This window comes from Heliangelus exortis, chromosome 1 (assembly GCF_036169615.1).
Source record: "Heliangelus exortis chromosome 1, bHelExo1.hap1, whole genome shotgun sequence".
Taxonomy (NCBI): Eukaryota; Metazoa; Chordata; class Aves; order Apodiformes; family Trochilidae; genus Heliangelus; species Heliangelus exortis.
In genome coordinates, this window is record NC_092422.1 from 112769966 (window position 1) to 112786465 (window position 16500).

At 45.6% G+C, this 16500-nt stretch overlaps 1 long non-coding RNA gene across 11 annotated transcripts in view; it reads left to right on the forward strand.

The window, feature by feature from the left end:
* LOC139803196 (uncharacterized) overlaps positions 1 to 16170 on the forward strand; it is a 186803-nt gene extending 170633 nt beyond the window's left edge. For 4 of the 11 annotated variants that reach the window (XR_011728942.1, XR_011728929.1, XR_011728940.1 and 1 more), the window contains 2 exons: positions 10058 to 10155; positions 10655 to 16170. This is a non-coding gene — a long non-coding RNA (uncharacterized lncRNA). The remainder of the gene's footprint in view (positions 1 to 10057; positions 10156 to 10654) is intronic. The other 7 variants (XR_011728934.1, XR_011728931.1, XR_011728946.1 and 4 more) reach the window with 7 other exon arrangements.
* The last annotated feature ends 330 nt before the right edge of the window (positions 16171 to 16500 follow it).

Consider the following 16500-nt stretch of genomic DNA (forward strand, 5'->3'; position numbering starts at 1 on the left):
TTTTAGTATAGGCACACCCTAGAGGAACTGAGTATTCACCTCCCTGAGAAGGTCACATAGGTACCTCACTCTCTTAGGCACATTTGAAATCACTATCTAAAGCCTACTTTCTCTTTTGAAATTGTTCAGGTTTAACACTTCTCTCCATGTTCCCTTACCCCTGTGAGGTCTCAGTGAACAATGTGGCATCATTTCCCTTCAAAGGAAGCCTGGGATGGGATGCGCTGAAGGGAAGGTGGAAAAGTAAGACTGGATTTGTCAACAACAGGCAGCTAATCCTATGTTTTTCACTGGCAAATAGAGGGACATTTCTCTTTAGTGAACAGACCTGCCTCTCTGATGCAAATGAAGTGGAAGGTTTGCAGTGTTATACCAGTGTGTGTAGATTTCACTTGTTTTGATACACAAATCCTAAGCCTGTTTTTCTCTCCCTTCTGCCTCTGGAGCTAATGCATTTAAGTCTCAAAGAGGAGACAGCTGGTTGTTAGCTTCAGCTTCTCTTGACGTTCATTTTCTTTATAAGCGAGCCTTGCATATTATTCTGCCTTAATTAGATCTTTTTGCAGATAAAATCCTTGGAAGGGGTCCACCCTCCTCCCCCCTTTTTGCTAGGTTTCTTGCTTGATTTTGTTCCCATGTCCCTTCCCCAGTGAATACATCTGAATGTTACAGTGGCGTTAATTAAGGATCTCAATTGCATATTCATCTTTGCAAAGCTTGCCAGCCTGTACTGGCGACCGTGATTGACAGCACATGAAGAACAATGGTGAAGCCTTAACAATGGTTGGCAAAGCAATACCAGAAGTGCAGAGCATACAGAGGGGAAGAGCTTCACACAAGGACTTCAGGAAAATCTGTGCTTAGTGACTTTTATTTCCTTAATCAATGACAGGAAGGAAACAGTTCAGCTAACTGCAGCTGGTGATAAAGTAGCTCCTCCAAAGCCCACCACTAGATGAAATAACTACATGGCTTGAGGCAGAACAAGCTGTTCTGGAACATGTAGTTTATGGTTAATCAGGAAAATTTTCAGAAACTGATTTTTCCCAGCAGTGGCGTGGATCTGGGAGATTTTGGCACTGAGCTCAAGGACTGTGCCAGGACAAGGTTCTTGTGCTGCTGTGCAAAGAGGTTTCTGAATGGGAGGTGGAAAGTCCCCTTCTAGTTGAGGTCCTGCCTAGTTGACTCCAGGCTCCATCTGTTCTGCTGGCCTCCTGAAACAAAGCTTGAGCAGGCCAGAAGCAACAAAGCCTGGATTAACATCAACACACACATTAGTCAGATTGAACTTCAGTTGCAGCCACCTGCCTTGCAAATCAGGTAAAAAAATCATCCCAGGCACCCATCCATGGGCCTTGCCTGACTCGTGCTGTGGTGGTCTCTGATGTCACCGCATCTGAGCACCTCACAGCTTCCCTTACATCTTTGTGTTGTCCTCGTGTCCCTGAGGGACTAAAAACTGCTGTGAGCCCTGCTTTACAGAAGAGAAGCAGAGGCACATAGATGTCACCTTTTCAGTTCCCTAAGCAGAGATGAGAAATCCTGGAGCAGAACCAGGAATTACACTTGTGCTTACTGTTGGCGTTCCTTGAGGAGTTACCTCAGGAGTTTCCTGCCCATAAGGACAGGGCTATGGCCAGTTGCAGAAAGAGGGTGCAGTAGTCAGGCAAACCCCTTAGGAATCACAGTGGTCTGGGGTCTGTTGTATTTGGGAGCAGTAGCATAATGCAGTAGCATTCAAAGCTCGTTTCCTTCCATCTGTCATGCCTGGAATGGCATTAATGCAGGCAGATCTCTGTGCCAAAGAGTCATGTTACAGTGAAATTCTCAGCTAACCATGTTACTGCATGTTTTTGCCTCACCTGTGTATGCAAGTCCTATCCATTTTACAGCTCAGGGGACAAATTCCTTGCTAAAACAGAGTCTGACCAGCAGTAATAACCACTCTTGCAGCAGGATTCCCAGCCATGTTCAGTTTTCTGTGCAGAACAGGCTGCTCCCACCAATGAAGGAGGTTTCCAAAGTGAGGTGTGCACTGTTAACTTTAGTGGGGGATGATGTGATGATCTGCAAAAGTTTGAAACCTCCTTTTAGCCAATTGTGTAATTGTTGCTTTCTGCCTGCTTTAGTACCACCTCCCTGTCCTGCACTTGTCTCCTGAGTCAAGAAGCAAAATGGATCAGGTCTTTGAGCACTCGAAAAGCACTTGGGACACCTGGAATCCATATCTTTACCTGTCACAATCCTTTGCTCCTGAGCTGGGCGAACCCCTTAGGGCACCAAGTGAACTAAGTGCCTGAGAAGTTCTGCCTTCTCATAGGTAATGGCTGGATAAATATATCCAGGGAGAACATGACTATCTCCCCATCACTTAGAGCTTGTCTCTTGAAGTTGCCTGTCCTGCAAGGATGGCTCAGTTGTGTATGAAGCAGTTTCTGAACCACTGTGGTTAACAAACCTCATCATTAATGTAAATTACCACCAACATAGAAGGTTTTAAATGAAAAATTGTCATATTGGGTCACTCTAAACTTCTAATATCTTCTCTTTAGTGGTGGTTTGTATCAGATGTATGATCCCTCTGAGAGAGGCATGCATGTAGTGGTAATTCTCTGGGGTACTTGCCAGGCTGTGGGCTCCTGAAAGCTCCCTCAAATCTTGCTGTTTGATAGCTCTTAATAGATCTGTCCATGACTTTGCCAAATAATTTTTCAAAATGTATTTTTGGCTTCTACTGAACTGTTGGCAGCACACTCCAGGTTTTAACTATGCGTTTGATGAAGCATTTCCTTCAGTTAATTTTTAATCCGCCACCTCATAACTTCATTTCATGTTGTTTCTTCTGCATAATCCTGCCATGGCCAAACTGCATTGAAGTCTTTCTACAGTCACCAAGAAACTTTTCAGGCTAGTGCCTGATCAATAGTTGGCATGACTGCAACTGTTGTGGTTATGTGTATGTCTCAAGGGCAGTTGTTTTGCATTTAGCCAAGTCCGTCACTGTAATTCCCAAATGTAAATGCTGTTGCAATAGCCTGAATGGATCTGCCATTGATTTAACTTCTCTCTTCTTGGAAGTGAAAGCCTTGCCAGCGAAAAGCACCAATACATAAATGTGACCATGCTCATTCAGTGAGCAGGTGTAGTCAAAAGAGCTCATCTTTCAGCCACAGCTTTGTAACAAACACTTTTCCAGCACTGGTTGGTTTTACCATGCATGTGTTGCTTGCTGTGGATATGGTGTGTTCTCAAGGCTGTCCTCTGTACCAGCTTGTAACCCACAGGCAGAAAACAGGGCTTTGCTGCAAGAGTGACACCAAGGAAGGAAGCTCACCCCTTTGCTGTCCTGACTGCTACGTAGGCCAATAGAAGCCTTAAGTGATCCAGCCTTTGATGCTAAACCAACCTAGTGGGATACAAAGCTGTCCCTCAAATCAATTGAAAGAAAATCCACAAGAATCCTCAAGAGTTCCCTTCCTATACCAAGGAAGGGTGTACCTTCCTATACCTATCCCTGATCAATAACTGTACTGCTGACATGATGTTCCCTGAAGGACTGAGCCTTCAATTTTGCATAAAAAGGAATGTCCCCATGAGTATATCTGACAGTCTGAAAAAAAAAGACTTGATTTTTTGGGAACCCTCGAGTTTCTATTAAAAGCAGTGAGAGGTATTATGGGTTCTGCTCATTTGCAATTCAAATCATTTACTCAGAAGTCTAAATATGGAGCTGGACTTTTATTTTATGATATAGTGGCCTTTGTCCTGGGCTGTTGTAAAGCAAACACGATAAGCTAACAGCTGGCATAAAATTTTCAGTTACCTTCTAAATGTTACAGCAACAGAGAAAGAAGTAAAATTAACAAAGGGTCAAAGGCATAGATTAGAAACATCGTTAAGAAACGAAGAATTACTGATAGTTTTTACTGTTTTTGTTTTATTACTTCCCTGTCTCAGTCAGGTCTGCAAACACACTGATTCACGTTGTAATAGAACAACAGCTTCATTGTGAAACTTGCCATTCTTAGCTCCAGTATAGAAAATATCTTTAAAAACACCACCCCCGCTTTCTAACATTGTACAGACAAAGAATTACGGCTCATCTGCCATAGGATATACATGACAAGTGGCATCATCTTCCATGAGTCTCAGTTTCTCCTTCACACACCGTGTGACAAATAGCAGTCCAGGAACCTGCGTGGTACCCATAGCTCTGTGTGGAAGGGCTGCCTCGCTGAGTTTTGATGTCCTGCAACAGGCTGTCTCCTCCCTCTGCTCTTCATGAACTTCATGTGTGTGCCTCTGCCCTAATCTAGGCCAGTGTCCTGATGCTGCAGACTAGGGCAAGGCAGATGATGCTGCGTGGATGTGCATAAGTGTGACCTTCACTTCAAGTTCCCAAAGCTCTGCCCGTGCTCTGGATTGTGCATGACCAAACACACCTCCCACTTCCCCTTAAAACAGCTCAAAATAAAGTGTGGTCTGCTTCCAATGGCTATTGTATGCTGCAACATTCACTGGGTAGGGTCAATTGTATATATTTAGTTGCTCTTACATAAACAAAAAAGGATTTGCTGGCTCAGAGCATTTGGCCTACAGTTTTGCTCGTGAAACTGAGCTGGATAGGAGTGTGGAAAAAAATAGAGCTTGTGAAAGCCCTGGTGTTGACTAAGTTACATCAGAAAAAAAAAATGTCTGGAGAACTAATTTCTTTTTGAAGGATGTGTTCCTTTGGTTGTGGCTTCTGCTGCTGTACAGACAAGCCCCATCTCAAGGAGATCATGCAGTGTGTAGATGACAGGGTACACAGTCAATCTTGGCACCGACTCAGACTGTATGGTGCTGGTACCTGGCAGCAACTCAGACTAAGTAGTACTCTAAAGACCTTGATGCAACTCCTAGGAGTAGTATGCATCTATTGCAAGGTCTAGGCCTGAGAAGAACATGTGAAAACTTCATGTTCTACCTCTAATTTACTCTTTTTTAATCATTAGGAGATTGCAACCTTGTGCTCAGTTTCCCCTCAGCTAATTCCAGTTCCAACATATAGGGCACAGGGCAATGGAGGTGCAGGGGTTTGGGGGAAAATGGATCATCCCTTAGGTCAGACATCAGATGCAAGCAGGTACTAAGGATGCCCCATGCTATGAACATGCCCCTTTATCTGCCTTAGACCATGGGAGACTTCACAGGTCCAGTGTCACCATGAAGTTAACTCACTAGAGAGATATAAATTGACTTAACCCAAGGCTAAAAGTGACAGTTCAGTAGAGATAAGCCCTTCGTTTTTAAGTTGGTTATTTACATTAGATCAGCCTGTGTGAATCATAGCATGACCTGAACAGCCCATTCTACTACTTGGGTAAGGATTTGTCTGGCTCTGCCACTTTCTGCCATTTTTAAACTACTTCTGCAGCCAAGACTATTAAGAGGCTGGAAACTTCTCTGGAACAGTGGCACCTTCCCTCCTGCTCTCGGTTTTTAGCTTTTAGTCATTTTAATTTCAGCCACAATTACTCAAAGTGCTTTCCTCCCAATCCATGCACTAAAGATTATTAAAAGCTAATGAGAAAAGCTAAAACTCATTTGCTCAGAAAGAATTATTCCGACTCTCTCCTATGGAAAATGAGAAAATTAGGCATATGTAATGCATTTGTCATAGAGTCGGTTCAGTATGCTGTGTTCTATTCAGCTTCATGTAAGGGTACTATAATAAAGGTCTACATTTAAGTCCCTGACAGGTTAATCACAACTCCAGCATGGTTTCTACAGGGCTTGTCAGGGTGCTGTAGTTTTCCAGGCAGAGAACTGGCAGGCTGAGAAAAAGGTCTAGGCCCAAAGGATTTTGGTATAGAGAGTGAGATGGGTGGATATCTAAGAGTGTTGCTCAAGAAGATCATGCTCACACAGCTGTATCCAGTGACTGTGCTCATGTCTGCTGTGGACCCATTGAGCTTTTGCTGGATGGGTCTGTGAATCAAGGCACCAAACATGGTGACTATCCTTTGACTTCTGGGTGTTGCACCTAGTTCTGTTAGTAAACATCTATCTAGTGTGACCAAGGTCAAGCCATTTTTACCTCTCTCTCATTTTCTGCCTTGGGGAAAGGTAATAAATACCCCTTCTTATCCTTCGTATCATGCTGAGATCCAGCGCTAGAAAGCTTCTTATATGTATTCTGAGTGTTACTGACGATCCCAGAATTCTGAGACAGTGCAGCATGATAAGTCTAATCCAATAAGACTCAAATATTTTTAAGTGAATTATCTGTATTATACATGCTATTCTCCATTTTTCTGTCTTGGTCATTTTTGTGCTTTATTCCAATGTGTATTTGAATGCCTCTGCACTACCCAACCTCACCCTGCCATCAGGATGAGGGAAGAGAAAAAGCCAAATTCATTACTCATGTAACTGCCTTGAAGCTGCCCATCATCAGTTTCTCCTTTTGGCTCCAGCCTGAGGCTGGGACCACCCTGTGAAGCTTGCAGGCTTTGATGTTCCTGCTCCAGCTTCGCTGCTGGTATGGTAAGGTAGACAAATGGAGCCACTGTATGTGATCAAGAACCTACATATAGCAGTGACAGCAGGAGATGTGCTTGCACTTAGCAGAAATCTGCATTCACACTGGTGCAGTAATTTCAGACCCCTGGAAAAAATGGGGTTTTCTCCTCAGTTTTGTTTGTTTGTTTGGTGTTTTTTTTTGAGGTCATGTAAGACCAAAGCTGCATCCCCAGGAAGGCAATGACTGTGAATTTGCACAAAGGCATGCTTGTCAGAGGGGAAAAGGTTATAAAAAAGTAGTTTACTAAAAGGAAAATTGGTTTCAATAGAAAACACACATCCAACAAAATGCCTGAAACAATTTTGTTTCAGCAAGCACCTAACTTTATTCTTCAGTCAGAGATAAGCTATCAGGCTGCCTGAAGAAGTAATGAAATGAAATTATACTGTCAGTGTTATGCTGGAAGTGCAGGATAAATGATCCCCACACTTTGCAGCCTCGAAGGACTGTGGCATTTTCATGAATTTTCTACACAGTGTTGTTTGCAGCCAGGCAAGACATCTGCTAGCTTGCTCTTCCTGCCTTTCTCTGCAGTTCAGGTCTGTTGCAGAGCCTGATGTGATAGGACTAGAGGAAGAGTGCAGTAGGGCTGGACCACAGCAAACATGTGCAACAGTGATAGAAAGGTAGGAGAGAGAAATGTTGCTTCCCTGAATCCTTGTGTATGTTTGGGTTCCCCTGCTTCTGCTGTTGGCTCTTCTTTTGGATGAACCCAAACAAGAACCTTCTCCTGTCTCTTGAAGGGCTTCTTTGCAAAGGAAAACCAAGGAGAAAGTTCATCTAATTGGACCAAAAATGTGAATTTCAAATAGGTAAATCAACTGTGTTCAGTGGACACCTGTTGTAATAAATAGGATGGGCTAAGTTAAATATTCGACGATGTGCTTTGGAAGGGAAGTATCCTGCAGAGAAAAAAACATACCTGTAAGTTGAAATGCCCACATGGGGCTTTAATATGATTTAATTACGTTTTTAAAAATGCAAAGTTCATTCAGATTAGGTTTCTAGAGCATCTGCTTGTAGGCAAACCCATCGTTTCTCCCACGGGTGAAATGAGGACCTTCCTACCATCTAAAAACAATGCTGCTGGACTCGGTTCATCAAAACCTAGAAAGCATTTTGCTCTGTGGGAGTCCTGAGGCAAGATCTGCACAGTTCCCTCCCGTGAGTCCAGCAGACATGGGCTTTGGGCAGCTGCACGTGGCTCTGTGCAAGGCTCCCAGCTGTGCCCATCTCCCTGATGCCTGCTTGTGAGTCAGGATGGGGTCACCAGCAGCATAAAGCACTACCTGAGGCAGCAAAACACTGCTTATGCTCTTTCTTCTGCCACCAGCTAGAAATGGGGCCATAAAGATGCATATACATTTATTTACTCCTTAATGTGCTTTGAAGCTGAGGGGGGACAGAGGGATTGACAGGCCTGTTATGAGCACCTGAAGGTGGCTTTCCTGTGCTGTTTTGTTATGGGAACTCAACTGCAGCAGATTCCTGGAAACCTGATCCCTGAGATAAACATGGAAGAACTGAAACAGCAGTATCTGTCCAGTGCTTCAGACTTTCAGTTCAGAGGTAGGTCAGAGCCTCTGTGACCTCGAACAAGGCTGTCAGTATAAAGATAGCTGCTCCCAGTCATATGCAGCAGCCAGTGGGCCTAAGTGGAGGCAAAAGTTACATTAAACAGCCACACTGCTTTCAGAGTCACATGAGACCTACTGACATGCATTTTCTAAGAGTCTGATGACATTTAAAGCTCTTTGAGTAAACTATTTGCTTTCCATTTATAACAGGATATTCATCCTACTGCTTGTCATGAAAACGAAGCACATCAATCACCATCCTAATGACCAAACCTTGCCGTCTCAAAAACGTTCTCTTGGAGAATAAAATACATTGTTAAATTCTGTCTCATTAGTAATGAGACAGATTCTTTTACAAAGGTATCAGATTTAACAGAGCACCCGTCTTACTAACTACACCAGCCTTTTTCCAGATGGCAATTTTGAGTACAAAACAGACCATGGGCTTTGCTAACCAACCCATCATTCAATTAATTTGCACTTATAAATTAAGTATGTGCCTAGCAGAGTGTGTCTTTCCATGTGGCAAGTCTCACAGTGCAGCAATGAAGGACTGTGAGTCAGTGGGTCACCACAGGTGACATGCAGGCTACCTCCATCAGTCACCTCAACTGGAAAACGAGAGGCAGCTCCCCCTTTTCTTTACAGAAAGGATTATTAGGCACTGCAACAGGGTGACCAGGGAAGTGGTTGAATCACCATTCCTGAATGTGTTTGAAAACCATATAGATAGGGAGCTTAGGGACATGGTTATAGCAGTGGGCTGGTAGAGCTGGGTTAGTAGAGCTGGGTCAAAGGTTGGGGTGGATGATCTTATGTGTCTTTTCCAACCTGATGCTATGTGCTAGGAGGCTGTGGATGAAGAAAGAGCTCAGAGCTGAAGATTCAGAACTCTTTCTGTGGTTGTATGTCATAGGCTCATAGGTTTGGTGGTGTTGCCACGTGGGTGCCTGCATGCGTCCACTGAATTCTGCTTGTTACTGCTTGCCCCACGGGAAGGCTGCTCCGTGGGGCTCCCTGAGGCTGATGGTGACTTACACAGCAAGAGCAGAGATGGCTTTAAACCACCTTCCCTCACCTCTGGGCAGTTTCTGGCCTCTAAAGCTCACTCAGGCACACTGACCAGCTGGAGGGTGAGGTTCACTGTGCCCGATACAAACTGCTCCTCCAAAGAGAGAGAGACAAATTAGGTTTGGGACTACGCCCAGTCTACTTAGCTGTCAGAGTACTCCCTGGCTTGGGAAATCCTAAAGTGGCAGGCTGCTGGCACCTGGGAGGTCACATCAGTCACTCTCTACTTGCCTTGTTCTTAGGTGTTTTTTTCTAAATACTTGCTCCTGGAGAAGAGCATGCTGGATGAAATGGACCTCTGGTGCATTCCAGGTGTTGCCAGTCTCGTGTTCTTACAATTGACAAAACTAGATTGTAAGAAAAATTTGCTAAGCCATTTTGGTATTGTGTTTTCATTTGTGAAGTGCTGTGAACATCAGGTAACAGAAGCTAATCTTTGATTATTGACTGCTTTTTCAAAAGGAAATATGGCTGGGGAGAAAAGGGAATTTCTGTTCACTTCCCAGTCGTGGTTGCCTGGGGAATATTTTCAACATGTAGAAAAATAGATTTGCATTTTGGCATTTTGAGGATGTTTCCCCTGAGAAAATAAGTGCAACTCAAAACTCTAGCTGACTTGGGGGTCTTGTCATGATTATATCCTCCAAGGGTTTGTGTTACTTGACTGATAAATAGGATTTAAATAACAGGAAAACAAAAGTATTACCTTATGTAAATAACAGCAGCAGCATCACATACGCTGTCTTCCTCCACCTGTCCCATTGTTAGACCAGACATGATGGAGTGGTTTGCTTATGGCGTTCACTTCACTTTGCCCTTAACTTGTGGCATCTTATTTCACCAGAATTGATAGTTTCTGTGACTTGCCTGATGGATCTGTGGACACCAGTGACACAAGTGCCTGCCTCTTGTCATGACTCCGCAGAACGGATCCACTTTGATGTGAGTCTGGTACAAATGCCCATGTCAAAAGTATTCTGCTATTTGAGCAGAAAGTCTGAACCATGTAAAGTCAAAGCAGATTTTCCAAGATACACAAGCATCTAAAAATACAAACTGAGGCCCATACAGCTTTTAGAATAATCCACACAGGTCTGGTCCCTAACTCCTACTGATTATATTGAGAAAGACTTTTTAAACTCCTGTCAGATGTGCATCTCCTTCTTTGGCCTGTATGTGCAAGCCACTCAGGCTGTGGCCAGGACAGGACTAGTTAAAAGAGAAAAGGGAATTTCAGGTTCCAACATGGCTTCCACAGCACCAAATTTACATCAGGGTAACTGATGTAAGTAGTGAGGTAGTGAGAGTTCACAGGTAGTGAGAGTTCCCATCACAGATGCGTGATGTCTTTTGTCACAATAACTGGATTTTGAGGGTGGGAGAAAGATTCCTCAGCCAAAATGTGTTGATTTTTCACATGTATTGTTTCACTGTGTTGCAGGTGAGGGTGCAGTGGTCTTTGCAGGACATTGCAGGGGAACCTGGCAATCCAAACCAATGCAAAGACCACCAGGAAGCCCACACTGGAAAGCCTACTACTGACTGGAAAGTCATCCACCTTCAGTCGGTGAGAACTTTTAGTGTGGAAAATGCTGGAATAATCTTTAAAATTATCACAGACATCTGTGAGTTGTTTTAGGGAAAGGACCTCCCATGAGGAGAAGGAGAAGGGCTTCTGTCAGGCACTGTAAATCATGTAGCATTTCACTGTGGCTCTGACTGAGCAGTCAAAAGAAGATGTTTAGGAACAAGTAGAACTGTAACTTACCATTCCCGTTTGCCAGCTCCTGTGTGGTGTTGCTTAGATAAGCCTTGCTCCTGATGGCTAAAGATAGAAATGTTTTTCCACTCTGATTTTGTTTTTCTTTTTAAACTCTGTTAGAGCAGGCCTCAAAATAGTTTCGGAGTTTATGTAGTTCTTGTTCTTCAGCTTAGTTTTGTGCTGAACATCCCTGACTGGCTGGCCCTGAAGACAGCAGACCTCTAACTGGGGCAGCAGAGCAAGCTGGGGCACAAATACAACCTGCCATCAGAAACCACTTGCTAACCATGGTGAGGAGGCAGTGGACAGTGAAGCCTTGTGGTCTTGCTACCAAGACAGAAAATGAGGGATGGTTTGTTTTAATGGTTCACAGTGCTGCTGTATCCAGTAGGAGCCAAATGGGGACCACTTTGTTTGGACCAGCAGGGGTGAAGCCAAATCAGTTACCTAAAGTTGCTGCTGCTGCTCTCTCGTGAGGAGCTCACATGGTTTCCTGAACTCAGCAGCTATGTACCAGGAAGCTGGCTGCCACCCCTGTAAGGACTCCAGGTGCCTGTTGTCACAAAACATGGGCTGTTCTTGCCAGATCCATAGCTAGTTTCTGGGTGATGCTTCTTCCTTGTATGGTGGTTACTTCCGGATGTGCCACGGAAAACAGGGTGGACTTTGTGCATGAATGTATTTTCATATTATTTTCAGTGAGGAGATGAGAGTAATTTTTCCTGCATCATTCAAAAAGAGAAATTATGGCAATATGATTTGACTTCTGCTGCCTTCACAAGTTGCCTTTGCCTCCATCAGAATTCTGTTGATAACCAGCAAGTTTCACCACTGGTGAAACTGCTCGGCCAGAGGAACTCTGTACCACCCACTATTTATCCCAGTTATCAAACACTGTCTTCACCTGCCAGCCAGTCCATCCCCAAAACCATCCCTTGTCCTGTTCCTACTCTCCAGTCCAATGTAAAGTGAATCTTTTCTTGACCACTGAGCATTTAAGCCTTCTTCTGCTAAAACTGTTCAAAAACTTACATCAACAGTTCATTGTTGGAGGGAAAAATGACTCAGCTCATGTAAGTTAAACCAAATTAGGATGAAATGGCTTATTGATTTATTAAGGACATGTAATTAACTGACAGTCAGTGAACTATACATTCAGGATTTATGTCAGCAACACAGGAGTTCAACAACAGTGTTAGACACTTTGAAAACACCAATAAACCCTTGCAGATTCCTAAACACACTGCTGCAACTCATCACCAGGACTCTGGCAGTGTCTTATGGATGGGGAAAAGCTGCTATGTTTGGTTTCAAGCAGAGGTTGTGATGTGCCAGATCGGGTTTTGGCTGCTGGTCTGTTCCCAGTCCCAGGCCTCTTCCTGCTCTGTTACAAGTTTTTATGCTTCTTTTATACAGCTTTTCAGACCAACTCATTCTTTGTTTCAAAATTGTCCCAGTTGTTCCCTGGTTACTGTTAAATCCAGCTGATGGCTGCCGATGGCTGCCATCCTCTTCAGCATTATCAGCTGAGGACTGATGGTTGCTTTTCTCTTCAGCAAGATCAGTTTGGGGCAAATGCCCTCTCAGACACTTCTGGGTTTTCCATCTGCACATGCTATTTACACTCACCTATCTTAACAGCTGTTCTTTTCCACATCATTTAGCTGAGAGTGAGCTGTGCAGGCACCCCCACAATTTTTATTACACACCTGTCAAACCGATATTAAAGAAAATAATACTGACTGCATTTGCGTGGAGGTTATTTCAGTATGTATTTCCTTTCTCAGTGCCTAGCTGTTCATTATTTTTTAGATTTAGTTACCTCAGCTTGCATAGCTATATGCGGTTAATCTTCTCAAATGCAGTCACTGTGCTCAGAATGACAACCACATATGTCCATAAGGCTAATCCCTTGCCACCCTACACCTGGGGTTGGAGGGGTGGGGGCAAGGAAGGGAAGGAGGAAGTCTTGATACTTTTTTTTTTTCTCATACTTTGTTCCGGGAGACTGCAGGTTTTCCTTGAGCCAGTGTTTCTCATGAATCTCCCAGGCAGAAAATCAGAGGACAGTTCTAAGGCAGTGCCCTGCAGGACTGGGAAGCTGGCATGGAGGAGACCTCAGCCCTGCACTCCCGCTGCCGGGACACTGAGGGCAGTTCTCAAGGGCCACTCCTCTCCCTTTTGAGTCTCCCTGCATCTCCCAGAGAGGTGCAAAATGCCAATGGTGCCACCCAGACCCTTGCTCACAGCCTGCAGGGCTAGGGCAGCTCTTGTTGCCCGTTTTCCTCCTTGCCCTCTCTCACCTGTTGTGTGTGATGCAGGCTTGGTGCCAAGCTCTTGAGCAGCTGCCCTTTTCCAGCCCTCAGGCATGCCAGCCCAAAGGAGGCCCAGCCCCATTTGTTTGCAGTGGCAGCCCACGAATAGTAACTACTTCAGGCCATTTTGCACACTTCTGTCATCTTATAATTAGCACTTGGTCCCACAGTCTGTGACAGTCCCTCTCCTGCTAGTTTGCCTTTCTACTTCCTCTGCTGCATATCGCAGCATCATCCACAGCCACCTTCAGACCTTTCTGTAGGTCACGTCACCCAAAGTTCCTGTGTGTGACCGTCAGCCTCTCAGTCAAATTTTTCCCCCACAAACGGCCCTAATGGGCAGAACTGTTGTCAAGCTGGACAAGTCCCTACTTCGCTCTGGACCGGGCCCTTCTCTTTCACCACTAGACCAAAAGTAATTGTCCACCCTCCTCCTTCTGCCCTGCACTGAGACACATTTCCTTGCCCTAGGTACTTGCTTTCTTTCAGTCCAGCAAGGCAGGAGACCCAGGGGAAGCAGTGATCTCATCGGTGGCTATGCCCAAACCCACTGGAGAAAATCAGAGTTCTCTCCACATGCTAACTCCTCAGGGTGGTGAGAGAAACCCTTAACAACTTCCATCTGCAGGTTGTTACTTCCTAGGTGCTGGTGCACAGCTCTCCCCAGCCCAGTCCTTCCTCCTGCAGTTAATCTACGGGACATGGATCGCTTTGCACATTCTGTTCTTGGCAGTTACCTCAGGCCCTTAATGCCTTAAAAAATCAGATCCTATAGTGGTGGCCTTAGAGACAGCCTGATTGGTATCTGAGCAGCCAAACAAATAGTAAATTTGCATAAAATTTGGCACTCTGTTGCCTCCTAGTTCTGCCGATTCGGGGGGGATAATTCACCGACATCAAGTAAAGTTCATGTCCTAAGCATGCACGGGACTGAGGCTTTGGGTGCACAGGGGAGTTTGCAGGAACAGTGTGTAACCCTCATGAATGGCCTTGTGCCCATCCCAGATCCAGCATGCCCCAGCCTGTGTAGTCATGTGGATTTGGTATCGCTGACCACAGCCAACCCAACAGGACTTCTCTGTGTATTTATACAGAAATACAGATGCTTGCAGGAAGAGGAGAGAGTTCCCTGGTGATCCTTAAACAAACACTGATGAAGCCAGGAGCTCCTGCAGCTCAGCTTCCACCAGCACCATTAGAGCTTGTAGGGAAGGTGAGAATGTGCTCAGAGGAAGATCGTATTTCTGGGTGGCCATTTACAGTGCAATCATTATATGATTATTCGGATATTCTCTAGATGCCGTCTCCAAACTCATTCTCTGGGGTCTTAAGAAATAATGCTGTGGGAGAGTGCACTCCCATTCAAATCTTCTCTGCTTTGAATATCACCATGAACCTGCTTGGATATCCCACACCTGTTTTGTCTTCATGTGCCCTGAACTAGCTTGTGTGGGTTTTTCTCCTGCCAACTGGGTGAGCAGAATCCTGGCCCATGGACAGTGCCAGAAGCAGCGTCAAGGGGTGGGCTGTCTGGTGAGTAGACTTCAGGCTTGGGTGACACCTCCACACATCCACACCTAATTCCCAAGCAGCTGCCCTTTCTAGTGTAGCATACCTAGGCTGTCAATTGCAGCCAGGGAACTAGAAGGAGAGAGAAGGTACAGTTCCCTGACAGCCAGGGCAGACCTGGCAGCCCAACAGCTCTGTGAGAAACAGCCTAGTTGGCTGCAGCAGCAACTGCACTGAGGTCTGGGGGTTTAAAATAAGTGGGTTTTTTTCCTCCAGCAGTGCTCATCTACTAACTGGCTTGATTGTAATCACAGCCGCCTTAACTTGTAACTAATACTGTCCTCCCTGCAGCGTAGAGGATGTTCTCCTGAGTATCAGATACTGCTGTGTGTGTTTGCTTTTGTTATCACCCACCATCAGCAGCTCTCTTTAAAAGACCAGCTCTGACCGAACACCCAGGAGAAGAGAACGATGCCGTTTACCCTCTTCCCTGTAGCTGATCAGCCCTTCTCAGTCACATAAATGCTACTTGGAGCTGGTTCTCCTAACCCAGGCAGACAATCTGTGTGGCACACCTGGCTGCCTTTGATCACGCTTTAGCGTATCACAGAGCACTCAGCAGATCAGACACTCCCAATTAAACACACACAGCCTTCTAGGCACATGACCTGTCTATACCTCCTGCAGGATACCTGTCCTCCTCCTAACCCACAGACCTGCACAGCTTTGAGAAGCCTGGTCGTGTGCCTACAGCGAAGGAGGCCACACTCAGACACTGCCAAGGATTGTGGCATGACCCTGAGGGTATCTGTCCTGTGCTTGCATAGAAGAACAGTTCTCTCGGTTGTTTCCTTCAGGGGGTGGTTCTGGGTTGTAGCCATGGATCAGTTGGAGAAGGGGCCACATTACAACTTGTCCCGACTGGTACCTTAATGGCTTAGCGGAGTAAGAGGGGATGGTGGATGAGCTGCCTTTCCTTGAGGTAGGAGAAGAGCATCCTGCAGCTGGTTGATGGGGTGGTTGTTCTTGTAGGTAGCTTTCAGAAGAGCATGCACCTGCTAGGAGTACCAGGGAAGGCCTAGCTGAAATGCACTCATCCTGATGCACCAGAAAGAAAAAGGAGGGTGGAGCTGAAGCTGAGAAAACATGTCAGTATCATAAGGGAAAGAAAAATGTGGAATACAATGTTGCAGCCAAGTAGGAAATTGTAGTTATTCTAAGTATACTTTGGAAACATGGAGGTAAGGATCAGGTGTAACTTTAACTGTCCTGTAACAGTACCGTGGAATCAAAGCACGTTAGTTACCTGTGATCACAGAGCAGGTTAAAACAATAGCTTTAATGGTGCATTAAAACGCCCTTTTCCTTTTATTTTTCCCTATCCCTGTTTTCCTGCAAGGTACGAGCATAGGACTGACGATGGCAGCGGGGGCATCAGGTTGAACTCCCGTCTCGAGTTGTGTGCTGTCCCCCCTCAGCTCCCCTCTGGCGGGACACGGGATCGTGCCACTGGCTCCCGTGTCCCGGGGCCCTTGAAGCACGGCGCGGCGGCGGGGTGCGGGCAGGGGGACGGGGTTGGAGAGGGACCCGGGAACCCCCGGGCCCATTTGAGCAGGGCGGGCAGGGCGGCTCCGGCGGCCTCCCCTGGGGACCCCAGGGAGGGGAGAGCGGGTCCGGGAGCCCGGGGGCCCGTCAGGCCGA